Source organism: Phallusia mammillata, chromosome 3 (assembly GCF_965637545.1).
Source record: "Phallusia mammillata chromosome 3, kaPhaMamm4.hap1.1, whole genome shotgun sequence".
Taxonomy (NCBI): domain Eukaryota; kingdom Metazoa; phylum Chordata; class Ascidiacea; order Phlebobranchia; family Ascidiidae; genus Phallusia; species Phallusia mammillata.
Window position 1 is genome coordinate 4,165,190 of NC_137254.1, and position 12,196 is coordinate 4,177,385.

At 35.3% G+C, this 12,196-nt stretch overlaps 1 long non-coding RNA gene and 1 pseudogene across 1 annotated transcript; one reads left to right on the forward strand and one right to left on the reverse strand.

Annotated features, from left to right (window-relative positions):
- Nucleotides 1-4,822, reverse strand: part of LOC145219272 (scavenger receptor cysteine-rich domain-containing protein DMBT1-like) — a 10,497-nt pseudogene extending 5,675 nt beyond the window's left edge.
- A 352-nt stretch (nt 4,823-5,174) lies between these two features.
- Nucleotides 5,175-6,215, forward strand: LOC145217765 (uncharacterized). The gene is made up of 3 exons (XR_013857481.1): nt 5,175-5,200; nt 5,929-6,012; nt 6,158-6,215. It is a non-coding gene; the product is annotated as an uncharacterized LOC145217765 (long non-coding RNA).
- The last annotated feature ends 5,981 nt before the right edge of the window (nt 6,216-12,196 follow it).

Below are 12,196 nucleotides of genomic sequence, written 5' to 3' on the forward strand. Positions count from 1 at the left end.
CCGGATATGGGTGCCATTCGCAGCAATGAAGTTATTTTTAGGAGAATTGTTGCGGCGCTTCAATCCTATGGCTGTATTGATGCTTATCTCGGAGTAGCGAGATGTTTAATCGAGGTACACGAAAATAGAATAACACAATGTACTAATACGTCGCATAGGGCGAGAGAAAAACAAAGAAGGCATTCTGTCCGGTTCGCTGTAGGTATACAAGAACACGACAATCAGATTGAGAGAAGCCGCCACATGTGTAGACTTTTTCAGCTCACTAAAACGAGTCCAAAACGTATTTCTATTTGCTTTTTGTATGCGATAAGTGAAACATGATCAAATAGGGAATTCTCTGCATGAATATAATGCAAGCTGTTAGGGTGCGTAAAATAAAATTATACCACACAGACAAAGTAACCATTTAAATCCATTTAATGAAATGCAATCAACTGTAGTTTCCACTGTATGTTGTCATACTGTTTATTTGTTCGCAACTATATTGCTTCATTGCTCTATGTATACCCGTGTGCAGAAAAACGGAAAAACGTTTGAAAATGACTTGTTCTCAAACTAAAAACAAGTATTTTGTAAAACTTTATGCCAGTTAAAGGAGAAACGTTACTAAATTAAAAAAAAACTATAACAAAAAGACAGCATTTTGCCTAAATAGTACAAGAAGAAATTGCATATGAACTCGCAAATAGTTTGGCGCGCAAATTCAAATTGAAATTGGACAATTACACATAATTTTTTGTTGTTGTTTAGTATTTGAAAAATACTGCTGTTAATCGTTAAGTAAAGCATATTTTGAAGCAAATCAGGAATGTGGCTGTAAGACCTGAATTTAGTAAGACACTGTAGTGATAGATTTTCAGTTAATGGTGGCTGATGAGTCTCAAGGTTATAATCGCGTCACGACAAATTAAAGAAGTATACCACCGTCCTTAACCTCCCAAGCTCCCGGGCTTGTCAGGACAGAGTCCTGGAAACTCCACACACGTGTCTTGCACTTCGGTTCGTTTGTTTATTACTCATTCAAATAGAATGCTTACTCAAATACATAGAATGCTTGTTTACAAAAACAAGTCGTTAGAAATGAATAGTGATAACGTTTACATAAAAATTCCAGTTTAACTAGCAACCAACACATTGCTTCAAAATGTAATTGAACAGTAAGCCAAAGAGTTAACTGCGGTAGGACTAAAACTGTTATGAGCCATTACATCAGCGGTACGTTTTATAAATTCATAACACGTGACATTAAACTGTACAACTATGCTCTTGCCGTTGGCTCTTGCACATTTTCTCACACACAAAACAGCGACTAATTCACCGCATGAGACAAAACATACGATTAAAGCGAGTAAACACCAGATAGCAAAGTCAATCAACCGCCTAATTTAACTGTAACAGGGAATATTATCAACTCGAGCATTTTAGCAAGTAAAACGAGCTAATTTGGTAAACAACTATTGCAAAGTTTGTACAAATTATGACGTAATCGCTACACAGACTTTGTGCTTATGTTCGAGAGCACGGCCGTAAATGCGATAAAAGCAGCCGACTGTGAATATGCCTTATTGAATCCAAAACATGAGCAACTGAGATGAAATTGAACGCATCCACGTCCCAATTTGAGAAGAGTTAAAGTCAAAATTAAAGCGACTGCAAAGCAAGAGTGCAAAGGAGTAGCTTGATACACAACTATTATTATTTGCTGTCGATTTATGTTGTCAGTGCAATCTTTTTAACACTCTGATTTCGCAAAGCTAAATTTTAGATCCTCAAATAGGTTTCAGGAAAGTAATGTACATTACTATTACTGGCAGTTACTCGTAAATCTGTCGTAAAAGTTGACACATAAAATTCGCAAAAGTAACTAACTCGAAAAACTTGTTAACAAATCGTAAAAGTGGCAGTCACTCATACATTTGTTGAAATAGTCGCTGTTTGCATGCGTCGTAAAAAAGTCAAGCAAACTCGATCAATAAATAATATCTTTACCGATGCAACGACAGGAAACGATTTTTTGAAGTGGTAACGAATTTTCCTAACGGTGAAAAACGAACTTTGCGGGACATACAAATGTGTTTCGAAAACGAAATTTTTTATTGGTTATCGTCCACGCGGATGTAAAACTTTGTTTCTAAAAACTAAACGTTAAGTGTAAAAGTAAAGCTTGATAGCGATTTTTTGGATTTAAGGATTCTCCGTAATTTAAGTGGGAAGCTGCTGCCGTATAATCAAAAACATTGAAAAAATATTTTGCCTTCGAACGGACAACCACAACGACAGATCGAAAACATAAACAAACTCAGATAAAATTGAACGATTTTCATTAACCAACTTGGAATTCCATTAGGAACAACTTGTAAAGTTTCATTTGTTCAGGTTAGCGAAACGGAAATGATAAGCGAACATCACTTAATTCCGTGGGCCCGCCCGTTAACGCGATACACTAGGTCGCTTCAACCCGAAGCAATGTGAGACAACCGTTAGATTGACTGGCACGTCATTCTTGTGGGAACAAACGGTTAGTGAACTCGAAAATGTTGTAGACAGTTAAACACAAAAAAACCCTGCCATTAGCACGTTTAGGATTAAACACTCTATAAATTTTCGTAAAGTTTCACAAATAATATGCATTATTTTACAAAACTTTAGTGTTTTTACAATCTATACATTAAAAAGATTGGAAACTCCTTGGCTTTAACAAATGTTGGTTTTAACTATACATACATTAGTATTTTTAGTCGAATTAAGCAAGCGATTTACATGTTGATTGCTAATGATCAATTGTGTTTTCATTGATAATAATCGTTATCTTCGAAGGGCGAATCAAAACGTAGCCTCTGAAACATTAACAAACTTAAATCAAATTAAACGTTCGCATCCCCGTCTCCATTTTAGGAAAAGTTGAAGTCAAAGGCGACAAATCCGACTGCAAAGCAAGAGTACAAACGAGAAAAAGTCTTGTTGTCGAAGTCATTGCAACTTGGTACACAACGGTTATTATTTCCTGTAAATAGCTGTTATCAGTGCTAACTTATCAACAAGCTGATTTCATACTTTGCTATTACTGGTAATCACTCGTAAATCTGTCGTAGAAGTGGACCGAGGTAAATAGTCGTTGCTTGCATGGGTCGTAAAACCGTCACGCATTCATAAATATTTCCTTTATCGAAGCACTCCACCTATTCTTTGTAACTCAGTTGCTTAGGCGCTTTGGTCAATGAAAGTGCTTTAGGTAATTATTTTAAATATGTGTCTAATCAGTTCTTGTGGCATTAACCTAACAACATACTTGATTCACATTGACAACAAATGGTTTAGCTAGATGATCTGGGCAGTACAAAAAAGGCCCGCTCAATTGTTACGAAAATAGACATTCCTTTAACCCAGGCATGAGAGGCCAGAATGCTTCACGAGGCGCTGGGGTGTAACATGTCATTGTCCGGGTGTCTTTCTGCGTTGTAGTGCGAACATTTTCTGTCTTTTTGTGCAGTGCGTCAATTCAGTTCTTGTGCTTACAATGTATAAAGCGTTTTGTGTGGGATGACATTGGCTACTTAAAGTAAGACAGTTTGCAGGGTCTTACAGTCTGCAGCCAACTTTATATGGTAGTAACGCATTGCTGTTAAGTTTAAGATCTAGTTTGATAGTTTTTGCTCCGAAATACTATTAGAATAAGTGTCTGTTTTTACCGACGACTATATAACCGACAACTATATAAAGATGTGTATAAAAACTATATAACATGCAGTGTTATAAGAAAAGTGTACTAACTGCAGTATTTTTCAGGTATCACAGCAACGATGCTACTAATATTTCTTGTAATGCTGTCTGGTATAATCGAATGCTTGGAGTGTAAATGTCCGGGAGAGGATTTAAGCATCGCTCCACGTCCCTATAAAAGTAATATGACTTGATTGACTTGTGAGTACAAAATGATTTGTTTTAAATGGCCCAATCTCCAATCTCCAATCTCCTAGCATCCACAAATGGTCGCGGCCTACAGTGACATTGGCGGCATTAAATTACTGTCAAATAGCGAGATAATGTTACAATTGTAGATTTAGGTTCTGTGCGATGAAGGCTGCAGTTTCTGCTTTCTCATACATTGTCAAACAATCTTTTTGACCAGGGCTTCTCAAACTGTGGGTCGCGACCCAAATTGGGGTCGTGAAATATAATTTTGGGGTCGCGAAACATCATGCGTTGTTATGACGTTGTCACAATAAATGGTATACGTGCGAAAAACATCATTCACGTGTATAGGCTATCCTATCAAGGGGTCGCGTGGAAATTTCTTTTCTGAAATGGGGTCGCAGAGCAAGAAAGCTTCCCTGCTTTAGGCCAGTGATTCTTAACCGTTTTCGTGGTTTTACTTCTTTTAATGACTTACTTCCAGTGGTAGGATTCGGCCGGTTCGCACCGGTTCAATAGAACCGTCTCACGAAATTTGGTGAGATCAGCGAACCGGTAGCATTACTGGTTACTGTCATTGAATTTTTTGAAACAGAACCTGCTGAAAATATGACATTTGTGATAGAACCGGCTGACAAAAATTTAAATTCCACCACTGCTTACTTCCTACATTTAATTGAAACCTTTCCTTTGCAGAACCTGAAAATCTTCCGGTGTGCGAGAAACCATACCGCGGTCCCAACTGCACCTGCCCTAACACCGTGTTTTGCTTCTTTCAGAGGATTGAGTTGGAACGTAAACGGGTGGTAAGTAAAACACTTACGTTATGGAAGATCAATTCACTTCGAAACAGGAATTTGCTTTCCACTAATCCGCATGTCCTGCAGCACTCCCAACCATTAACCATGTTTAACATTTGTTGACAGCCAGTTTGTCAGTATAAAATTGTATTTCTTCACAGCATAGCGGGAATCGGTGATAAATGCATGAAAGGCAATGTGATTGTGATACTATTCGTTTTGACGCAACGCTTCCTTTCCAGAAATTTTTGAAAGGGCACTGGAAGTGAGAAAATTAGTAATCAAACATTTTAGGGCAAAAGAATCAAACAATTTGGCATTATAGAAATCATGCAACAAAAAACATGAATTTTAAACATTCACTTCATGTGAAAGAACATCTGACAGTTTGACATTCCATAACAAACACAAAAATAAAAAGACATAACGTGTAATAAACATTGTTTTCTTCCTTTCAGGCGGAGGAGTTCGAACGTGAAATGGAGGTAAGTAAAAATTTCACATTCTGTGGTAAAAAATGCAAAACAGTTGAGAAATAAATTTAAGTCCAAAGAAGATTGTGCTTCCGAGTAATCCGCATTTCATGCAGCATATGGAACTATTAACTGTGTTTAATAATTGTTGACAATCGTAAGTTTGTCAGTATGAATGTGTAACGCTTTATTAGCATTAACTGTCGTTAAAGCATTGTGGGAACATTTGTAATGTCGAAATGGTGATCGATTTTATGTCACAGTGTGACAACCCAACGTGGGGGATTTATATCCGTCATTTATATTCACATGCATTCGAATACGGGTTTTGCCCGCCGTTGGTTTAGAGTGATTTTTGCTTTTAATATAGTTGAAGCCAAAAAGCGTTGCGAGCTCTGAAGCAAAAAAACAAACAAACATGAACCAGTATGAATCATTTTTTTATTCGAACGCAAGTCATATATTGATAATACCTCTTTGTATCAAAAATCAAAATCCACATTTTATGCACAATAGCTCGTTTCAATTTGAAACAACTATAATCATAAATAACCAAACTATAACATTGGCAACAAATTATATATATTATAACACTTTTGTATAACATCAGGTTTCATAAAAATAAAAATTCTTTGTTAAAACAGTAAATCTATGCTGATCACTTCAATCATCGGTATTTCAATAGAAAAATCAAGTCAAAAAAACAAACATACGAAATAAGTTGGTTCTACTCTTATTAGGATTATCTCCTACAACACGATACGTACTATTTGATTTTCCAGCATTACGGGATTGTAGATCACACACCAATATCATTCTATAAGGTAACAACTTATATATGCATTTTTTGTGCTTAAATTTTTACTCTTATGTGAAGTGTTTAAATTTGTTGGAGATCTTTTTTGTTGGAGATCTCTAACCTTAATCTACTTATTATTTTAACTTTCTCCATTTAACTTGTTCGTTTAGATTTCAAGAAAGGTTGAATACGAAGAAGAAAATTTAAATCGAGCACCTCTCAACTTAGGCAAGAGTGTTTAAGATTTAATTTTCTGTAAATTGAAGCATGATACTGGTTTGCGATTTCAAGTATTTGTTTATGTGTTAGACCGAATTGCATTCGACCATTTCGACCCAGCAGAAGAACCAGCGCCAATGGATGGAGATGAGGTTGAAAACCCGGAAAACCAGTTGCAACCGGAACGAAACCAGCCTCATAACAACTAATGTTGCTGTAGATAACCTGCTACAGATGCTTATAATGTAAATATATTCGCTGAATTTTGTTGTATTGTCTAATGCACAGATTCTTATACTGGCATCTTCGATTCTTAAGCAGCCCGTAAAGCAATTCGCGAGAATTTCGCTGTTTTTATATCTTCTAGAACTGTTTATATGAAGATGTATGTATATCAAGGTACAATTTGAGGATCGTCTTCATTAGCAGAAAAATCAACCATTGCTGAAAATTTTAAAAATGCAATTGTTCGCGCACACTCTTGGTGGTATTTTTTGTAAACTTTAGCTGCCTTCGGATGAATAATATGCGTAATTTCTTGAATTTGTATGTTACTTAAATTCTGTATGTTACTTAAAAAATTATGGGCTATTGTTTATTAACTCAAGCTTTTCGATTATAATGATGTTGTAAGAATAGAATTTTAATGCAGCTTATAATCCAGAAGTTTTTGAACCACCGGTCGAAAGCAGTGGTTCTTAACCGGCGGAAAGTTATGTACTGACTGTACTGCTCAATGGTACCTAAACTGTTGTTTTAGGGTTTCCCTCGATAATTTAACGGTCACAAATCTGCTCATTAGTCATTAAAGTTAAGTATTTGTATTCAACTAAAGAACATTGTTGGTAATGTACGGCACAAAACATCATCATAAAACCTGCAGAGGGAAACAGCAAAATTGTTGATGGACTTGAGGGTGAAAACAGACACTAAAAATGTTAACCATAATGGTCTAACCTTTTTTAACTGATTATCTTAATTTTTGACGTTCTTGGTTAAAAAGGAAATAGAGGAATATAAGTAATGCTTGAAATGCTTTTTACATATTTAAACAGCATTGCCGTGGTTATTTTTTACCATTCCATAAACAGTTGTATGTAGTGTTATATGCTCACAGCATATACTTACACATTAAGACGTTCAAAACATTTTTTTCCGCAATAATAAATTTTATCATTAACCAGTCAGATTCTATGCCGTTTTTGTTTGGACCGCTATTGAATGTATATCGTCAAAAATAAAAATTAAAACAAGAATAAATCAAGAAACACTTAAGCCACAAGCATTTGTTGCAAGAAAATCTGTTAAAATACGTTATATTTGTGATTCAAAATATTTTTATCTATTATTTTCTCCTGAACAGAAATCCACAAAATTATTAACAGTATACGTACAATGACTAGGTTAACGATTTTCGGGTTCACTTGTACTTAAACTGACAACAAAAAAGCTATTTGGTTTTTTATAAGTTTTTTTTAATCATGGTACATATTACAGATTCAAATGCCTCAGAATTTATTTGCGATCGATGTAATGTATGCAAACTGCAAATTTTAACTTTCTATCTTTTGGAATTTGCGTTTTTGGTTTGTAACGTTTTTCAACGAAATTTAGATAATGATAAGCTTATTTTTCTTCGTTTAACTTTGTTTATGTCTATGCTTTAATTAACAGATTAAAGAACCATCAAAACTTCAATCTTGGTTTCGCAGTTAACTAAGTTTATGTGATATTGTTTAGAAAGGTCTTCAATGTCATAAAAAGAAGTAAATATCCATCACCTTTACCAAGTAAATAAATTATATTATTACTTTTTACTTACACAGAACACAATCATCTCACACAGCCATATGACACTAGAAAATCTAGCAAATGTTTGAAGCATTACATATACATGACCATAAGTTATTTGTTGATTGGATAACAGGTGAATTTGGTGCAACTAAAATTTGCTTCCGACACTTAGTTTCAAACTATCATTATGGAACTAGTTTCATAAAATGAAATTTATTTCTCTTCTTGATTAACATGAGTTACACATCAAATAATTTGTATGTTGCATTGTGTGCATTACGTGACTGCTTTAACTTTTTTACACATTTACTCTGTCGTCTGTAAATCTTTGTATTTACATAAATGCAGTTTTTATTGTGGATATTTAAACATAATAAATAACACGCCTTTGTCTCGGATTGAAGGGTCGTTGGTTTTACGCTTGTTAAAACCTAAACTGATTGGATAGAAAGGGTTCGGCGGCCTAAAATTTTCATTGTATGTTTTTGGCAAGAAAACTTTTTTTATTAAACTTAAACGAAACGAGATCAATAATACAAAGTTTTAAGTTAGACAGATCTGCGTTTTGCTACCAAGACCCTTGGGAGGGGTCGGTATGCTTATGGTAAAACAATCATAGTGCATGACGCACAATTGCGTTTCCGTTGACCTGTGACGTAAAATTGCGCAATGGTACAGGTATTGTTGTTGTTTTGATTTGAATTCCTACCTAGCATTACTTGTAATGTAAACGGTAGATTGTGTTGCGTTTGTTTGTGTTGCTTCTCTTTATATCAGATATAGTTAACAGGTTCTGTCGTGTATTTTGCACTGTAGCTGTGCTTTTGTTGATTACTATAGAGATCAATATGGGTGCAATGTGCTTTGTTACGTTTGCCAAGAAATCAAAACTGTGATAAACCACCAACATATGAAAGTTTTGAAATTCGTTTAAATTTACTTAACTTTACATTTGTGAAAAATATATTAATCCATCACTCGACACCGAACGATCTTCTGTGACAATAAGAAAAATACTGACATCCTAGTCGAGCACTAGTTTAGCAGAAACATAAAAAGTGTGTGTTTTACTTTGTTCATGTGTGTTCAGTATTAAATCAAACTTGCGTTTAAACAAAACATATACATTGCTAAATAAAAAAAAATGTCAAACTTTTTCCAGTTTTGTGCATCTCATAAAACCATATATTACAAGTTGCTGTGTTAGCAATTAAAACCGGATCATACAACTCCATTTCATCAAAGAATAGTAATGAATTGGTTTGCAATATTTAACAATATCCAGCATTTATTCTTTTAATACAGTCTGAAATACAAATGCAACATTTTGTTCTGGATCACGAGACTCGTTATCGATAACCAGAGATAATATTTATTTGTACAAAAATATATGCAATTTTTGTTTTCAATTTTGTCATCGAACATTTTTTATTTGCTTTAGATCATTTTCATCTGTGTCTGGTCATCTGTACTTTCACGTGATGTTTAACCGCATAATATTCATCCCGTACATCTTTTTCAGGTGTCATTTTGGGTTAAATAGGAACGCAAATATACGAAGTCGTCTGTAAATTTGTACAGTCAGCCAGGCTTGTTTAAACTGCTTGAGGCAAAAGTGTAATCAAGAGTTTGTAGCAACCCTTTATTATGCTGCACTTCAACCCGCAAGCAATCGAATAAGTTGCCTTTTTGTTTTGCTCTTTTAAGGTGATCGCACTGCCATATAACGTATTGCAGTGTGTACTTCTGCATCTACAGCTGTGTAACATGACAGCGGTACGTTTCTGTTTTGTTAACATGTTCAATAAACGTACAGTACCCGTGGTTTGTAGTCACTATTCGTTAGATTCTAACGCAATTATTTTCAAAAATTGTTGGAATTGCTATAATCAGGAATTTGTAAAAACCTCTCTTACTGACACTACCTTGTATTATACATTATATCCCAGAGCAGGGATCTCCAGCTTTGTTAGCGAAATCGCCTCCTTTCTGGGACACTGGCTCAAAATCCCCACCTCCCTCATGAGATAGTAAGCAGATGAGGGTAAAAAGACCTACCAAGCAACACGATACTTACGTAAAACCTAATTTAATGGCAACTGCAACATCCACGGTTCATTTCACGCAAGTCTAACGTCTGATACTTTGTTTTACTTTATTGACAAGTTAACATAACACGCAAACAATTGTCTACTTTTGTTAAAAGCAACCAGTTTAGGAGAATTCTATATATTCAACCTCAGAGTGCACAAGATTTATCAAATTGAATGATACCAATACTTCGCAGTTTGTAAAGCGCTTGTCGCCATAGGAGGCTTATAGGAAGTGTGAAAGTGAAACAAGTATGAGGGAAAGCCCCTTACCGTTATGTTTTAAAGGTATGGCCTGTTACCATACATAGCCATAAAAGTGTTCTCTGTGGCAATATAATGCCCAATCTTGCTCTCGAGATCACTAAATACAAACAATCGTCAGCAAACGCAAATGCATACAAATGGTAGCATGTAAACTGATGCACTTCTTGTCCCTGGAGTTTGTTTGCAAGACGAATAAAATATGTTGTAAATTAAAGTTAGCATCTAACACATTTGGTATATATTTATACAAGCAATGTTGAAATCTTGCCACTTTTGAAGTTAAATCACCCTCCACATCCAAAAATGGTTACCATCCGGGGATCAAAACGCCCCCTTGAAGTACCCTGTCCTACAGTGATCCGGATAGATTGCCTTTTATATTTTGCTCTCTTCGATAATGGTGTAATCGTGTATCTGTCCATAGACGAAATATAAGGTGCTTCCGGTGTAGTTACTTATATACCCGCAATTTTCAATAAATACCCCATTACTTGCATACGTTCTTACCGGCTGAGGTAGGAACATTTGCTGTGGGGTAGACGGGATCTGGTGAAAAAAAGTAATAATTTAGTGCAATACCTGTCAAAGACTTGGCGTGTTTACAATCCACAAGGCCTTAAGCGTAAATGATAAAGCTAACAGTCAAATGTCTGCAAAACCAATTTTCGAACAAACTTTTCGAAAAATTCCCTACTACAAAGCTAAAATGTGCAGCATACGAGGCAGGCAACTGTGCTTACAATTCGACTTTCGACGGGCTCACCACCGGGCCTGTATAGCGAGACCCAATAGCTCGTATAGTTGGTTTAAATCCCACGTCAAGACAGCTTGTTTCAGCCTATGTCATGCTTCAGAGGCCGGTTTGTTTCGAACCTTTATAAGCCTATCGCACTATGAGCACCTTTTGCTGTTTTACATGAACGCCATTAATAGAAGTATGTGTATTTTTTACCTTTCTGGCATTTAAGGCTCAGAAACTGGTAACAATCAAACATAATACGGACTATTCAGAGCCTATAAAAACAATTAACTTAATGCTTTGAGAAAGGTGTCTGACATATTTTAAAGAATACTTACAAAGTTTGTGTAATTCTGCATAATTATTGATAACTTTATCGTTGCTTGCAATTGTTTCAATCCAGCCGATGAATAAGTGATCGCATGTGATGTGAAAACAGCCTTGATGCAGTTGTTAATTCTGATTTTAAACAGCACCCCGGCTTACAAATGTACTCATACACACTACAACAGCTGTTCGAAGCGCGATGCTAGGGACAAAAGCCTTCACTCAGTGGTGGGATCGTATTTCTGCGAAAACAATACATCGCGTAGAAAGGTACGTCACACTTATTTTGACATATATTCACATTGGTTAGCGAGACTAACGGAATTATTTGTATCATAAGCACTGAGTTTTAATTCAAATTGTCAAGTAAACGGTTTGATCTACTAGCTGTGGGAATTTAATTTCAGTTTTATTTGTTATTTTGGAAATAATGAGCATTATTCAAAAATGATATCAGACACCACAAATTGGGATCGAAAGTTCTATTCGAAATGAATGTTTTTGGTAAATAAAAAACAAACAATATATCACGGGACCTGAAGATAATCATATTTATCTTCTTTAAATTTTGTTTATGTAAATGCTTTGCTTAACATACCAAATAACCATTAAAACTTTTAAGCTTGGTTCCGCTGTTAATTAAGTTGATGTCACTTTGCTAAAAACAATTTTCAGTACCCGGGTTGGTGTCGTATAACGTATTTTAAATATCCACCACCTTTAACGAGACATAAATTGTATTATTACTTTTACTTACTCGGATCACCGTCATC